The 17,049-nt window shown below is 39.3% G+C and overlaps 1 protein-coding gene and 1 pseudogene across 2 annotated transcripts in view; both read right to left on the minus strand.

The window, feature by feature from the left end:
* ATF7IP2 (activating transcription factor 7 interacting protein 2) overlaps nt 1–17,049 on the minus strand; it is a 79,326-nt gene that overhangs the window by 58,328 nt on the left and 3,949 nt on the right. The window contains exon 2 of one of the 2 annotated variants that reach the window (XM_014544193.1): nt 7,664–7,705. The gene's annotated coding sequence lies outside the window, so the exon portion shown is untranslated. Of the gene's footprint in view, nt 1–7,663; nt 7,748–17,049 lie in introns of those variants that run through there. The other variant, XM_014544194.1, reaches the window with a different exon arrangement.
* On the minus strand, nt 12,825–13,316 carry LOC102244735 (annotated as a pseudogene).

Consider the following 17,049-nt stretch of genomic DNA (forward strand, 5'->3'; position numbering starts at 1 on the left):
GAAAAATATGTCCTGACCAGTTTGGCTCAGTGGCGAGCGTTGGCCTGTGGACTGAAGAGTCCCAGGTTTGATTCCGGTCGAGGGCATGTACCTTGGTTGCGGGCACATCCCCAGTAGGGGGTGTGCAGGAGGCAGCTGAGCCATGTTTCCCTCTCAGGGATGTTTCTAACTCTCTATCCCTCTCCCTTCCTCTCTGTAAAAAAAATCAATAAAATATATTTAAAAAAAAAAAAAAGAAAGAAAGTACTCTGAACAAGTGTATGCCAACAAACTGGACAACATGGAAGAAATGGATAGATTCCTAGAAAAATATAATCTTCTTAGACTGTATAAAGAAGAAAGAGAAAATCTGAGCAGATCAATAAATACTAAAGAAATTGAATTAATAATAAAAAAGTTCGCAACAAACAAAAGTCCTGAACCTGATGGCTTCACAGGTGACTTTTACCAAACAGTCAAAGAAAAATTAACACTTACCTTTCTCAAACTATTTCAAAATAACGGAAAAGGAGGGAAGGCTGCCTAGCTCATTTTATTCCAAAACCAAAGACATTCCAAAATATATATGCTAATATCCCTGATGAGGATAGATGGAAAAATTCCATAAAGAATACCAGCAAACCAAATTTAGCAATATGTATATTAAAAAGATCATATATCATGATCAGGTGGAATTCATTCCCAGTATTTAAGGCTGGTCCAATGTCTGCAAGTTGAATAATGTAATACACCACATAAACAAAATCAAGAATAAAAATCATATGATCCTATCAATAGATGTGGAAACGCATTTCAAAATCCAGCATTCATTTAAGATAAAAACTCTCAGCAAAGAGTGAACATACATCAATATAATAAAGGCCATATATGACAAACCACAGCTAACATCATACTCATAAAAAACAAAGATGTCCACTTTTACTACTTTTATTTAAATGGTCGTGGAAGTCCTAGTAACAGCAATCAGACAAGAACAGGAAATAAAAGGCATCCAAATTGGAAAGAAAAACGAAAATTTTCATTTTCAGATGATAGGATACTATATATATATAAAGAACTAAAGACTCCACCAAAAAGCCAATATCTGGATTCAGTAAAGTAGCAGGGTACAAAATTAATATTCAGATATCAGTTGCATTTTTGTATAGCAGTTAAGGAACCATCAGAAAGAAAAATTAAGAAAACAACTCCACTTATAACTGCATCAATAAGAATAAATATAACCAAAGTGGTAAAGACCTGTACTTCAAAAAACCTATAAGACATTAAAGAAAACAACTGAAGACAACAATAAATGGAATGGTATGCCATGTTCATGGGTAGAAAGAATTAGTAAGATTAAGATGTCTATACTACCCAAAGCAATTCCTATCAAAATTCAAATGGCTTTTTCACAGAATTAGAATAATCCTAACATCTGTAAGCAATCACAAAAGATCTTGAATAGCCAAAGCAATCTTGAGAAAGGAGAACAACATTGGAGGTATCACACTACGTGATATCAAACTATACCACAAGACTATAGTAATCAAAACAGCATGGTGCTGGCATAAAAAAAGACACAGAGATCATTGCAACAGAATAGAGAATACAGAAGTAAATCCAAACCTATATGGCCAGGAAGATTAAAAATGGCGGCAGAGTAAGTGGATGCTGCACAAACTTGCTCCCAGGAACAAATTGGTATTACAACTAAAATATAGAAAAACTTCCTGAATAATCAAGAGAAAACTCACAGGAGAGAACCCTGATACCCAAGGACTGAAAATGGAGACCACATAGAGACTGGCAGGAGGGGCAGAGGCACGAAAGGGTTGGTCAGGCACCCAGTGAGATATCTCAGCTGTGGGGGGTTGCCACTGAGAACTCTGGGATCTAATCCCCAAGATGGGCCCCCCAGCACAGAGCACCAAAACTGAGAAGGGTACCCACATAACATCTGGCTGTGAAAAGCAGTGGGGTGCTGTCTGCCAGGGAGTAACAACTGAAAATTCAGGCACCCTCTTAAAGGGCCAATGCACTAAACTCCCTGTGGATCCACCCACCTTGTGCTCCAATAGAGGGAGGGCGAAGCAGACTGGAGCTGTGAGAGCAGAAGCCAGGACTGGGGATCCAAGGGATAGAGCTCAGAAAACAGAAACGCCAGCTTCCTAGGCCAAATACTTCCCTCAGGCAGCAGAGGGCATCTTTCCCACATAGACATCTGCCTTGCCTGGAGGTAAGACAGTTGACACACCCTATTGGAAAATACCTTGCCTGATGCCACTTAAGAGATTAAAAATAACAATTAGCCTCCAGGCAGAAACAACTGCCCCACCCTATTAAAAAAACTCTCCCCACACCTGAGGACAATTGCCGGGGGGCAATTCAAGTTGGAATCCTATCAGTCTGTAGGTAGAGATGGTCTCTGGCGGCTTTGAGTCTATGGCTGATCTAATTAGTCAGAAATACCTTTTAACACTGTCATGCACTAGAGATTGAGAGGTGTAGAGGATCTACCTAATACAGTGATGGCGAACCTTTTGAGCTCAGCGTGTCAGCATTTTGAAAAACCCTAACTTAACTCTGGTGCTGTGTCACATATAGAAATTTTTTGATATTTGCAACCATAGTAAAACAAAGACTTATATTTTTGATATTTATTTTATATATTTAAATGCCATTTAACAAAGAAAAATCAACCAAAAAAATGAGTTCGCATGTCACCTCTGACACGCATGTCATAGGTTCACCATCACTGTGGAATCGAACCTGGGACCCTTGAGTCCACAGGCCGACGCTCTATCCACTGAGCCAAACCGGCTAGGGCTATTTTATATATTTAAATGCCATTTAACAAAGAAAAATCAACCAAAAAAAATGAGTTCGCGTGTCACCTCTGACACACGTGTCATAGGTTCACCATCACTGACCTAATACATAGTCAAACCCAAACAGAAAGCCAAAATGAGACAAAGAAACAACTCCCAAATGAAGGAAATAGAGAATTCTCAAGAAGAGATAAATGAAGCAGAGATAAGAAATTTATCTGAATCAGAGGTCAGAGTAATGATGGAAAAAATGCTCAACAGCATGAAAAAAGATATAGTAACTATGAAAAAAGAACAGTCTGAGATAAAGAATGACATAACACAAATACACAAAGTCGGAAGGAATACAGAGCCGATTACGAGAAGCTGAGGATTGAATCAGTGAATCAGAAGACAGCGTTGAAAATATCACTCAATCAGAGAACCAAAAAAAACACACAATTAAAAGACAGGAGAACAGCTTAAGGGAGCTGTAGAACAATGTGAAACGTAACAATATTACAATAGCCAAGTGTGCCAGAAGAGGCAGAAAGGGAGAAAGGCATAGAGAAGGTGTTTGAAGAAATGGCAGAATATTTCCATAATCTGTTAAAGGAAAAAGTCACACAAGTGCAGGAGGTACAGAGAACCCCAAACAAGAAGAACCCAAACAGGCCCACGCCCAGACACATCATAATTGAAATACCAAAAAAAGACAAAGGAAGAATCTTTAAGGCAGCTAGACAAAAACAAACTGTTACCTACAAAGGAGTTCCCATAAGGCTGACACCTGATTTCTCATCAGAATCTCTACAGGCCAGAAGGGAATGGCATGAAGTACTCAAGGCAATGGAAAGCAAGGATCTGAGACCAAGATTACTATATCCAGGAAGGCTATCATTCAAAATAAACAATCAAATAAAGGGCTTTCCAGACAAAAAAAGGTAAAGGAGTACATCACCACCAAGCCAGCATTACAAGAAATGCTAAAGGGTTTGCTGTAATGAGAAGAAGAAACACAGAGAGAAACCTAGCCATACAGAATTAAAATGGCAATAAATAAGTTCCTATCAATAACCCTAAATGTAAATGGATTAAATGCTCCAATCAAAAGGCGTAGAGTAGCTATATGGATACAAAAACTTGACCCAACTATATCCTGTCTAAAAGAGACCAACCTCAAAACAAAAGACACAAACAGGATGGGAGTGAAGGGGTGGAAAAAAATTTTCCATGCAAATGGAAAAGAAAAAAAAACCTGGAGTAGCAATACTCATATCTGATAAAATACACTTCAAAATGAAGGCCATCACAAGAAACAACAAAAGTCACTACATAATACTAAAGGGATCGATACAACAAGAGGATATAACCCTGGTAAACATATATGCACCCAATAAAGGAGAACCTAAATATATAAACAAACTTCTATAGCAGTGGTCGCCAAGTTGGCGACGGCTGCTCCAAAGGTTTCCTTAAATCAGCAGTCGCCAACCTTTCAGACCTCATGGACCACCAGTGGTCCGCGGAATACCGGTTGATGACCACTGTTCTAGAGGACTTTAACGGAGAGATCGACGACAATACAGTCATAGTAGGGGACTTCAACACCCCTCCACCTCTCTCACTTCACTGGATAGATCTTCCAGACAGAAACTTAACAAGGAAACAGAGACTCTAAAATTCACAGTGAATCAGATGGATTTAATTGACATTTATTGGACATTTCACCCCAATGCAGCAGAATATACATTCTTCTCAAGTGTACATGAATCATTCACAAAGATAGACCACATGTTAGGACACAAACCAAGGCTACACAAGTTCAAGAAGATTGAAATCATATCAAGCATCTTCTCAGATCACAGTGCAACGAAATTAGAAATCAATTACAGTAAAAACACCCAAAAACATTCAAACACATGGAGGCAAAATAGCATCTTATTAAACAATGAATGGATTACCAACGAGATCAAGAAAGAAATAAAAACCTTCCTGGAAACAAGTGAAAATGAATACACAACAACCTAAAATCTCAGGGACACAGCAAAGCAGTCCTGAGTGGGAAGTTCATAGCACTACTGAGAAGGCAAACCCCTATTCTGTAAAACTACTGTTTGGAATTCTCTGCTATTCTTTAGACGGCCTCTTATTCTGAAAAAATAAGTTTGCTTTCTAGCCCGCTTTAGCCTGCTTGAATAATGAGGAAGATAAACTTAGCTGTCTGACCTTGTAGGCCAGAGACCAGATACGCCCAATGCCATGCCAGGTGCATTTTTTAATTGGATAGAACTGTGTAGTTTTCAAGGCCACCAGCAAGATAACCACTAAGCGCACAAAGGGCTGGCTCTTTCATAAAAAGGGAAGTTCTGCTTGTAGCTCTGCTTAGAATTTGAATTCATTTTCTCTGAGCCCACCACGGAGAATAAAGCGTAACTCCAAACTCTCAGAGCGTTGCTTGGTTTTTCTCCGGTTTTTCTGTAACACTACAGGCATACCTCAAAATACAAGAAAAGTTAATAAGAAACTATCTAACTCTACAACTTAAAGAACTAGAAAGAGAACTATAACAAAAGCACAGAGTAAGCAGAAGGAAGGAAATAATAAAGGTTAGAGCAGAAATAAATAACATAGAGACTAAAAAAATAATAATACAAAAAAATCAATGAAACTAAGAGGTGGTTCTTTGAAAAGATAAACAAATTGATAAACCATTAGCTAGACTCATCAAGAAACAAAGAGAGAGGACCCAAATAAATAAAACTGGAAACAAAAGTGGAGAAGTAACCACTGACACCACAGAAATACAAAGGATTGTAAGAAAATACTATGAACTACTATATGCCAACAAGCTGGACAATGTAGATGAAATAGACAAATTCCTAGAAAAACACAGTCTCCCAAAATTAAATCAGGAAGAATCAAAACACCTGAATAGGCCAATAACAAACCAATATGGCCAATTATTCTATTACAAAGGAGGCAAGAATATACAAGAGGTAAAAACAGTCTCTTCAATAAATAGTATTGGGAAACCTGGACAGATATATGCAAAATAATGAAACTGGATCTCTTTCTTACACCATGTAAAAAGATAAACTAAAAATGGATTAACTACTTAGTGTAAGACCTGAAACCATAAAACTCTTGGAAAGGAAACACAGGCAGTAAATTCTTTGACATTGCTCTTAATAATATTTTTTGGAAACATCTCCTCAGGCAAGGGAAACTAAAGAAAAATAAACCAATTGGACTACATCAAACTAAAGTTTTGCACAGTGAATAAAACTATGAACAAAACTAAAAGGCAACCTACTAAATAGGAGAAGGTATTTGCCCATGATATACTCAATAAGAAGCTAATATCCAAAATGCATAAGACACTCATGAAATTTTAACACTGAAAAGAACCAAACACTACAATTAAAAATATGCAGAGCACCCAAAGAGATTTTTTCAAATAGAACATATAGATGGTTAATCTACATATGAAAAATGTGCGACTTCCTTAATATGTGAACAATAATTCTAAACAATATATGAACTGAAGCATTGTTTACAATAGCAAAAATATGAAAGCAATCTAAGTTTCCATCAATAGACAAAAGGATAGCCCAGCTGGCGTGACTCAGTGGTGTAGTGTCAACCCATGAACCAGGAGGTCATGGTTTGATCCCAGATCAGGGCACATCCCAGGGTTGCAGGCTCAAACCACAGTGGGGGTGTGGGGGGTGGTGGTGGTGGTGCAGGAGGCAGCTGATCAATGATTCTCTCTAATCATTTATCTATCTATCTATCTATCTATCTCTCCCTCTCCCTCTCTGAAATCAATAAAAATATATTTTAAAAAAACAGACAAATGGATTAAAAGATGTAGTACATATATACAATGGAATATTACTAAACCATAAAAAAGAAGGAAGTCTTACCATTTTTTACAATGTGGATGTACCTAGAGCAGTGGTTCTCAACCTTCTTAATGCCACAACCCTTTAATACAGTTCCTCATGTTGTGGTGACCCCCAATTTCATTGTTACAAATTGAAAATAATTAAAGCATAGTGATAAATCACAAAAACAATATGTAATTATATATGTGTTTTCCGATGGTCTTAGGCGACCCCTGTGAAAGGGTCGTTCGACCCCCAAAAGGGTCGCGACCCACAGGTTGAGAACCGCAGACCTAGAGGATGTTATGCTAAGTGAAATAAGTCAGACAAGCAAAGGCAAATACTGTATAATTTGACTTACATGCGGAATCTATAAAACAAAATATACGAACAAACAAAACAGAAATTAACTCATTGATACAAAGAACAAATTGATGGTTGCCAGAGAGGAGGAGGATTGGGAGGATAGATGAAAAAAGTGAAGGTATTAAAAAGTACAAATTGCCTGTTATAAAAACAGTCATGAGGATAGGAGATCTAGTCACTAATACTGTAAAAGCCACTGTGCTGTCACACGGGTACTAGACCTATCAGGGTGATCACTTTGTAAGTTATATAACTGTCTAATAACTATATTGTACACCTAAAACAAATATAATATTGTATGTCAACTGTAATTGAAAAAAATTTTTAAGAAAACAAAGAAATACTGCCAGGTTAGAAGGGAAAGAAATAACATAAACAAAACAAAAATAATTATGACACATGAAAGACAAGTTATCTAACAAAATAAAGAACATGTTAGTTAAGGGCCTGATACAATTTACAATTCTATTTTTCCTATATCACTGCATATTAGATGGCTTCTTCATGAATACAATTTTTGAAATATTTGTGAAATAGACAATGAATAAACCAAGTCTTCCCTCTGGCATGGATGATTTTTTAAATTGGTAATTTGGATGTAGAAAACATTTGTTTTACCTCAAGACATACTTCTTGTTGGTACTGCTACAACTTTGTGCCCTATAAACATAAAAAGTATTTTAGTTTGAAGGTACAATACCTGACAAAATGGAAAAAAATACGGTTAATTTTTAATTGAATATGTTGTTAGTGAGTATATTTCTAACAAAAGTTCTGTTTTCACTGGAAATCTATGAGAACTAAATACTCTACATACAATTTTAAATATCAGATAATTGGTTTACCACCCCAGTATTTTTGGTTTCATAAACCTCAATCCTTACTTCTTCACTATGCACATATTTCAGGTGTCAGGCAGTGTAGACTACATTCCTATCACAATCAGGTTGATAAGGCAATAATCACCTGGGATTGTGAGCCATCATTGTATTTTATTAAACCTGTAATAAATATATATCTAATCACAAAATGCCTGAAACCACTGTGCTGTCAGGTGGTAATAAAATAAGGAGAAATCAAGATGAAGAGAGACAGCAGTCTTAAATAACTACAGTTAAAATATCTTACTTGAACACATTGCTCTGGTCCTTCTTAGGGCCTTTGGAAAAAAAACCCAAACTAGGAATGTAAAGGCATGTTTACACCAACATTATAATATTGGGGTAAACATGCCTTTACATTTGATGCACATAAAAAACACGCAAAATACATTAATCATAAAGTATAATATTCTACTAAAAATACTAAGTATCTTCAAACCATTAACAAAATACTACCAGTAATGTCCATTTATGTTATGTTTCTCCATTCCATGCCCTCCTCCCTCTCTCCCCATCCTCAAGTAATCTGTATTTTAAAATTTTAAGTTTATACTTTTATTGGTATTTGTAAATTATAGTTTAATGATTGCCGGGGTCCAGTCCCAGTGGTCCAGGGGTTTCCAAAGGTGTGGATGGAGTCGGCGAAGAATGTTTTACACGGAGACAGCGTTCAGAACTCTCTAACTATCTTTTGTCTCTGTGGATCTTCCTGTGCCTGGCTGAGGCCACAGAGAAAGATCCTGAGGCAAGCTGAGCCTTTATTTTTATAGTCAGAGGTAAACAAGGTAGTGGTTACCAAAGTTACACTGTTCTTGTGAGTTTCACTTGTTTTTGTTCTTGTTGCACTTCCCTCAGCCCATTAGCTTCCCAGGTAAGATCTAGGGAGCTTATAAGATCATGCTTAATTATGCTTAAGAGGACTGTGCCCTCTAAGCTGGGACTTGTTTGTGACTTTGCCAACAGGTCAGTCTGAGGTTTAACCCTATAGCGGCTCCCCACAAATGATAAATGACACATGTAACCTATAGACAGCTTAACCTGACTTTTTTAGTAAAGTGTACAGTTTTCTAATACATGGTTTTTTGGTGGTTGTTTTTCAATTTATTTTTAAATCTTTATTGCTAAAGGTATTACATATGCTCCCCCCCCCCCCCTGCCCCCCCCCCCCCCATTGATCTCTGACTCAATTTTGGGAGACTGCATTTTTCCAAGAATTTGTCCATTTCATCCATTGTCCAGCTTGTTGGCATATAGTTGTTCATGGTATTTTCTTACAATGCTTTAATTTCTGTGGTGTCATTGGTTACTTCTCCGCTTTCCTTTCTGATTTTATTAATTTGGGAATCCTCTTTGTTTCTTGATGGGTCTGGCTAAAGGCTCATCAATCTTGTTTATCTTTTCAAAGAACCAGCTCTTAGTTTCATTGATATTTTGTATTATTTTTTTAGTCTCCATGTTATTTACTTCTGCTTTAATTTTTATTATCTCCTTCCTTTTACTAATTCTGGGCTTTTCTTATTGTTCTCTATTTCTTTAAGTTGTAGTGTTAGATACTTTCTTATTAACTTTTCTTGTTTTTTGAAGTAGGCCTGTAATGCTATGAACTTCCTGCTCAGGACTGCTTTTGCTGTGTCCCTGAGATTTTAGGTTGTGTGTGTTCATTTTCACTTGATTCCAGGAAGGTTTTTATTTCTTTCTTGATCTCGTTGGTAATCCATTCATTGTTTAATAAGATGCTATTTTGCCTCCATGTGTTTGAATGTTTTTGGGTGTTTTTACTGTAATTGATTTCTAATTTCATTGCACTGTGATCTGAGAAGATGCTTTATATGATTTCAATCTTCTTGAACTTGTAGCAACTTGTTTTGTGTCCTAACATGTGGTCTATCTTTGTGAACGATCCGTGTGCACTTGAGAAGAATGTATGTATGTTCTGCTGCGTTGGGGTGAAATGTTCTATAAATGTCAATTAAATCCAATTGATCCAGTGTGTGCTTTAGATTCACTGTTTCCTTGTTAAGTTTTTGTCTGGAAGATCTAGTGAAATCAGAGGGGTATTGAAGACACCTACTATGACTGCATTGTTATTAATCTCTCCGTTAAAGTCCCCTAGAAGTTTTGTTTATTTAATATATTTAGGTGCTCCTATATTGGGTGCATACATGTTTACCAGGGTTATATCCTCTTGTTGGATGGATCCCTTTAGTATTATGTAGTGACCTTTGTTGTCTATTGTGATGGCCTTCATTTTGAAGTACATTTGTCAGATATGAGTTCTATTGCTACTCCAGCTATTTTTCTTTTCCATTTCCATGGAAAATTTTTCCCCATCCCTTCACTCTCATCCTGTATTTGTTTTGTTTTGTTGTTTGTTTGTTTTTGTGAGGTGGGCCGCTTTTAGACAAGCTGTCCTCCTGTTTTTTAATTGATTTATCTTTTTGTTTCACTGAGTGATTTTTTTCTACCCTGTCTTCTGATTCACTGATTCACTCCTCAGCTCCCCCTAAGGCAGACTGTATTCCTTCCAATGTGTTCTTCATTTGTGCTATGTTATTTATTTATGTTTTCATAGTTACTGTATCTTTTCTCATACTGTTGGGCATCTTTCCATCATTATTTTGAACTCTGTAAGAGATAAATTTCTTATCTCCATTTCATTTATCTGTTCTTCTGGAGAATAATCTTGTTCTATCCTTTGGGGGTTGTTTCTTCGTCTCCTCATTTTGGTTGCCTATTTGTGTTTGTGACTATGTATGAGGTAGACCAACTACGTCTCTAAATCTCTAGTGCAGAAAGGACAGTGTCAAATGCTATACATGACTAATTAGGTCAGATAAAGACTCAAAGTCTCCAGAGACCGCCTCTGCCGCAAACTGATTGGATTCAGGCAACTGCCCACAGGTTTGGCCAGTTTTCCCAACACGGTGGGGCAATTGCTTCTGCCCGGATGCTAAATGTTATTCTCAGTGTCTTATTGGGCCTCAGAAACTCCACACTGTGGGTCAAGGCATTTTTCCAATAGGGTGGGTCAACTGTTTGCCCTTCCTCACCCCCTAGCCCCCCACCCCCCGCAGCAAAATTACCTGCATAGCAATTATCTGCTTGAGAAAGATATCCTCCACAGCAAGAGGAAAAGACTCAGCACAGGTAACTGGGTGTTTGCCTTCTAAGCTGTATCCCCAGAGCCCCCAACACTAGCTTCTGCTCACACAGCTCTAGTTCACTTTGCCCTCCTTCTGGCGGAACAAAAGATGAGTGGCTGCACAGGGATTTTTGTGTGTTGGTCCTTTAAGCGGGTGCCTACATTTCCAGCCTTCCATCCCTGGCAGACAGCAACCCTGCTGCTTTTCATAGCCATATGTTATATGTGTACCACTCTCAGTTCTGGAGCTCTCTGCTGGGGGGGCCCACCTTGGGGATTAGACCCCAAAATTCTCAGTGGCAACCCCACACAGCTGAGATATCTCTCCAGAAATTCAGTTGCTGTCTATAGCAGCCCTGCCAGTACTTTCGCATTTCCGCTCCTCCTAACAGTCCCTACAGTCTCCACGTTCCATTCTCAGTTATCAGGGTTCTCTCCATTGAGTTTTCAGTTAATTATTCTGCGAGTTTTTCTGAATTTTAGTTGTAATTTCAGTTTGGTCCTGGGAGCATGTCCATGCAACATCCACTTATTCCATTGCCATTTTAATCTCCATTCTTTCAGTTTATATTCCTTCAGTATTTTTTTCTTTTGTGCCCTTACCGGAGTTCAGCTGGCTATCTTTTGGTGCATGAGATGATGCTCAACCCACTACATGTTGTTGTTTTTTTGTTTTTTTTTATGCAGTCACAAAATTCATCCATTTCGTTGTGACAGCAATAATTCATACATTTACATGGCAAAATAATCAATTGGGTCAATATAACAAAACATGTTTATCCGGTCAACAATGATAGATACTTGGATCATTTCCAGTTTTCTATTTCTCTTTTGTTTTTCTTACATCACTGCTATAAATATTTTTGTTTCAAGGTACATATCTGTATTTTTAAATTAAATTTCTTGGGGTAACATTGGTTAATACTATTATATACATTTCAGGTGTACAACCTCTAACTTGACACCTGTATAGTTGCTGGGGTCCAACCCCAGCAGCAAGGATGGACCGGCTTCCGGCATATAGTCTGTTGTAAGGTCACTACCCAAAGCCTAGTCTCCTTTTATAATCTCCCTTTAACCTCTTCCCCTCTAATAACCACCATTCTGTGGAATTTATAAATTTGTTGTTTCTTTGTTCTTTTTTTGCTTTTTGTTTTGTATCACACATATAAGTGAAATCATATGGTTTCTGTTCTTTTTCATCTTATTTCACTTAGCATGTTACTCTCAAAATCAATCTAGATTGTGATTTTGTGTATGTGTGTTTTTTTTAAAATTGAAGTCCCTTACTGGTACTGCTTCTATGAGTGGTCCTGACCAGGTGGAAAAAGATAAGGAAACCAGGCAGTATGGGGAGGGGTAATCTCCACAACACTGCATATATACACAAAACTAAATAGATAAGCAAAGAGTCCTATTGTGTTTAGAAATTGGCACATAGGAAAGAACAACAGGTGGGGATTTAGGGTGTTATACAGTTCCTTCCCACCAACTGTGGAGCCTTGGGGGGGGGGGGGGGGGGGAATTGGTGTGCTTCAATCCAAGAGGAATCAGAAGAGCAAAACAGTTTGGGAAGGCCAGAACTATTAGTGGTGGAGGGAGGAGGAAGGTCCAGAGGGTGGTAACTGGGTGAAAGGATTGCCTTTCCCTGTAGGGGATCCTCACAGCCCCTACAGTCTGGCAGGCAGGAGCAGGCTGCAACCTCCACAGGCAGGTCTGGGGCTGCCAGATGCTCCAGGAAGGAGCTGGAGGAAGCTCACAAAGGATAGCCCTCCGCGGAAAGGACAGCATTAACCCCCAACTTCTGTACTAGAGTGCAGAAGAGTGACCTCCACTAATAGCAGTTTGCTTGTGATTCATGCTTGATCCCTGTCAGCTTCTTCTTGATGGCATCCTTGAAAACTGGCATAAAGCATTTTGCTTTTAAGGTATGAAGAATCGAGGGCCCAGAAGATAAAGACCAGGTCCTCCTTCTTGCTCTCCTTGGTCTCATAAGTTGCATCATCCAGGGTGTAGTGGCAGCTGTTCAGCCGCTTCTTGACAAAGATGGCATACAGGCCACTACAGTCTGGCCCACATCACCTACCCAAGATCTCCTTTACCTCCTTCAGAATGAAATTCTTATCTTACTCAGGCAGAAGAGCACCAGCTTTTGGTTCTTTTTCATGTCCTCTGGTGTGGAGGACTTACACACCTTCATGTCATTAAACACTTTGACTCCATCATAGACAGTCACACTGGAGGTCATGTTTTTGGAAGTGAAAAGGAGACAGCAAGAATAGTCTAATAAGATGAGAGCCACTGCAGTTGCTTTTGGGAGCTAACTGCATGTGTTGTTGCAAATGCCAATATTTCATTTTTTGTGGCTGAGTAATATTTCATTGTTTATGTACCACATCTTTATCTAATCATCTATCAAGGGACACTTAGGTTTTTTCCATGTCTTGGTTATTGTGAATAATGCTGCAATGAACACAGGGCTTCTTGTATCTTTATAAATAATGATTTTCAATTTTTTTCAGGTAGATACCCAGAAGAGGGGATTACTGGGTCATATGGTAGCTTTAGTGTTAATTTTTGAGGAAACTCCAAACTGTTTTTCATGGTGGCTGCAACAATTTATATTCCCACCAGCAGTGTGCAAGGTTTCCTTCTTCTCAACATAGTCTCCAATGCTTGTTATTTCCCGAGTTATTGATAAAATCCATTCTAACTGTGGGGAGCTGATATAGGGTTAAGCCTCGGACTGACCTGTGGGCAAAGTCACAAACAATTCCCAGCTTAGAGGGCACAGTCCTCTTAGCATAATTAGGCTTGACCTTATGAGGCTCTCCAGATCTTATCTGGAAAGCTAATGGGCTGAGGGAAGTGCAGGAAGTGGCCAAAACAAGTGAAACTCACAAGAACTGTGTAACTATGGAAACCACTACCTTGTTTACCTCTCACTATAAAATAAAGGCTCAGCTTGCCTTGGGATCTTTCTCTGTGGCCTCAGCCAGGCACAGGGAAGATCCACGGAGACTAAGGAAAGCTAGAGAGTTCTGAACACTGTCTCTGTGTAAATCATTCTTTGCCGTCTCCATCCACACCTTTGGGAACCCCTGGACCCCTGGGGCTGGCCCCCAGCATCTAACAAATGTGAGGAGGTATCTCACTTACAACTAGCAATGTTAAGCATCTTTTAATATATCTGTTGACTATCTGCATATCTTCTTTGGAAAAGTGTCTGTTCAGGGCCTCTGTACATTTTTAAATAAGACTGTATTTTTGTGGAGTTGTATGGCATCCTTATATATTTTGGATATTATTTTGAATATTTACTACTTGTCAGAAGTATCTTTTGCAATTTTCTCTCATTAGGTTGGTGGCCTTTCTGTTTTGTTGATGGTTTCTTTTCCTGTGCAGAAGCTTTTAGTTTGATGCAGTCCCATTTTTAAATATTTTGTTTCTTTTAGTTCAGTTGCCTTTGGGGTCAAGCTCACAAAAATCCCTGTGAGACCAAAGTCCCTAAGTTTAGTGCCTAGGTTTTCTATGACAGTGGAACCTTGGTTCTCCAACTTAATTCACTCCAGAAGGCTGTTTGAGAAACCATTTGCTCGAAAACCAAATCACTTTTTCTCAGAAGTAATATAAATTGAATTCATTCCAGATCCCAAATTATTCTGTTTTATGCTTTATTTACAGTACATGTCTAAATGTACTGTTTAATCTATAAACATTTTAAAAACAAAAAGGACAAAAAATATAAATGAAAATTTAATAAAAAGGAAATGTACAGTAAAAAATGAAAATTTATAAACACACTAGTGTTAGGTCTGATCAAATAACTGAATCAACAGCCCCTCGGCTGGTAGCTGACCTTTAGACCACTTCACAACTAATATTCCCTTTTGCCTAGACCATATACCACTTGCTAAGACCATTATCTTTCCCCTCAGGACTCGCCCAGAAAAAGGATCTCTGACTCCCTGTCCCTGGGTGCTGGTGCCATTTGGGGGCCCAGCCCATCTAGTTTTACAGGTGGCCTAATAAATTTATAATCCCTTACCACTTTGGCCTTGTGCATACCTCTTTCGGTGACCCTAACATTTGGCATGAGAGTTCTGCGGGGAAGGGGAGCCATTGCCACGCCTTCAGTCACTCTGAGTTTGCTAGTCAGAGAGCAGTAAGCAGTGGCAGCTCAACCTAGGCTTACCTCAGAATCCTACTCCGGTGACATGACTGCTGTCCTTGATTAGGTCTCCCTCCCTTATGGGCCATCCTGGAATTCTTGCCAAAGTGCCTTATCCACAATATAAATTAGACAATGATTCACACTGGCACAAGAATGGAACTTTTGATTTTAACATTCTCTGGGACTTAGCTCGAGCTCTGGCCAAAGTGCCTCATCAACAATATAAATTAGACAATGACTCACACTGGCCCAAGAATGGAACTTTTGATTTTAACATTCTCTGGAACTTAAACAATTTCTATCACTGCAATGGGAAGTGGTCAGAGATCCCCTAGATCCAGGCCTTCTTTACACTCTGTAATCACCCTTCTCTGTGTTAAACCCGCTCTACTTATCAAATCCTACTTCTCCACTCAAACCCCCTTCTACCAACTCCGGAAATTTATACTCTGAGGCTTCTGAACGTCCCTCCCCGACGTATCAGGTCCTTCAGACCCTTCCTTTGACCCTTCTGATAAGTTGATTCTCCATTTCCCTCCAGGTCCCCAGAATTTACCTCCTTAGTGCCTCCTCCAACCGCACCCATCTTTGGACTCCACCTCTTTGTCTACCCCCTCATCCTCCTTACCAAGCCCCCCTCTTACACATTTCAGGACAGCCCAGGTCCAGCCCCCTATCCTCTCCCTCCAAGAAATGGCCAGGGCCAAGGGTATTGTCCAGATACACATTCCATTTTCCTTGCCTGACCTCCCATAGATTGAGAAGCATCTTGGGTCTTTTTCCACCGACCTGACCACCTTTACAAAGGAATTTGAGTACCTGACCCAGTTCTATGACCTGACCTGTCACAACATCTACAACAACCTGTCCTCTCTAACCCCAGAAGAAAAGGAGCACATCTGGCTAGCAGCTAAAGACCATGCCGATACCCTATATAGATAGAACATAGCAGTCTACCTGGTTGGTGCTGATAGGGCCCCCCAAACTGACCCAAAATGGGACTATCAGCTCAATTCTCCAGGGTGCCAACTCTGTAGCCATATAACCACCTGTCTCATTGCCGGACTCAAAATGGATACCACCCCAGAGGGATCCCTTCTTCTGAACACCCATTTTATATCCTAATTAGCCCCCGATATATGCCACAAAGTTCGAAATAGACACAGGAACGCAAACCCCTCAAAAAGACCTGGCCTTTAATAACAGAGACGAGGAGACCCAAGCCAAAAAAAAAAAAAAGGAAAGATCAGGCCGAGGCTGAGGCCCAGAAGAAGGCCTTTCAGCTCATAGCTAAACACTAGTAAATTGTCTTCAGAGGCTGAGACTGTTTCAGGTGTGTCTGGAAAGCCGATAAAGATATACACTGAGTGGCCAGATTATTATGACCACTCCATCAGTACTTTGTTGGGCCACCTTTTGCCTTCAATACTGCGGTGATTCTTCTTGGCATTGACTCCACGAGATGTTGAAAGGTGATGCAAGGAATCTGACACCATGCCTAATGAATAGTACTGTCCAGTTCTGTGAGATTTGATGTATTGTGGAACCAGCTGCCTGATGGCTCTTTTAACTTCGTCCCACAAATGCTCAATTGGATTGAGATCTGGTGATTGTGAGGGCCACCTAAGCAAGGTAAAGTCTCCCTCATGTTCTTGAAACCACTCCTGTACAGTACGAGTACCGTGGCATGGCGCATTGTCTTGTTGGAAGAAGCCATCTCCATTGGGATACGCCATCAACATGATAGGATGAACTTGATCAGCAACAATACTTAGGTATGTTGTGCTATTCAGACGTTGTTCCACAC

Source organism: Myotis brandtii, unplaced genomic scaffold (genome assembly GCF_000412655.1).
Source record: "Myotis brandtii unplaced genomic scaffold, ASM41265v1 scaffold355, whole genome shotgun sequence".
Lineage (NCBI taxonomy): Eukaryota > Metazoa > Chordata > Mammalia > Chiroptera > Vespertilionidae > Myotis > Myotis brandtii.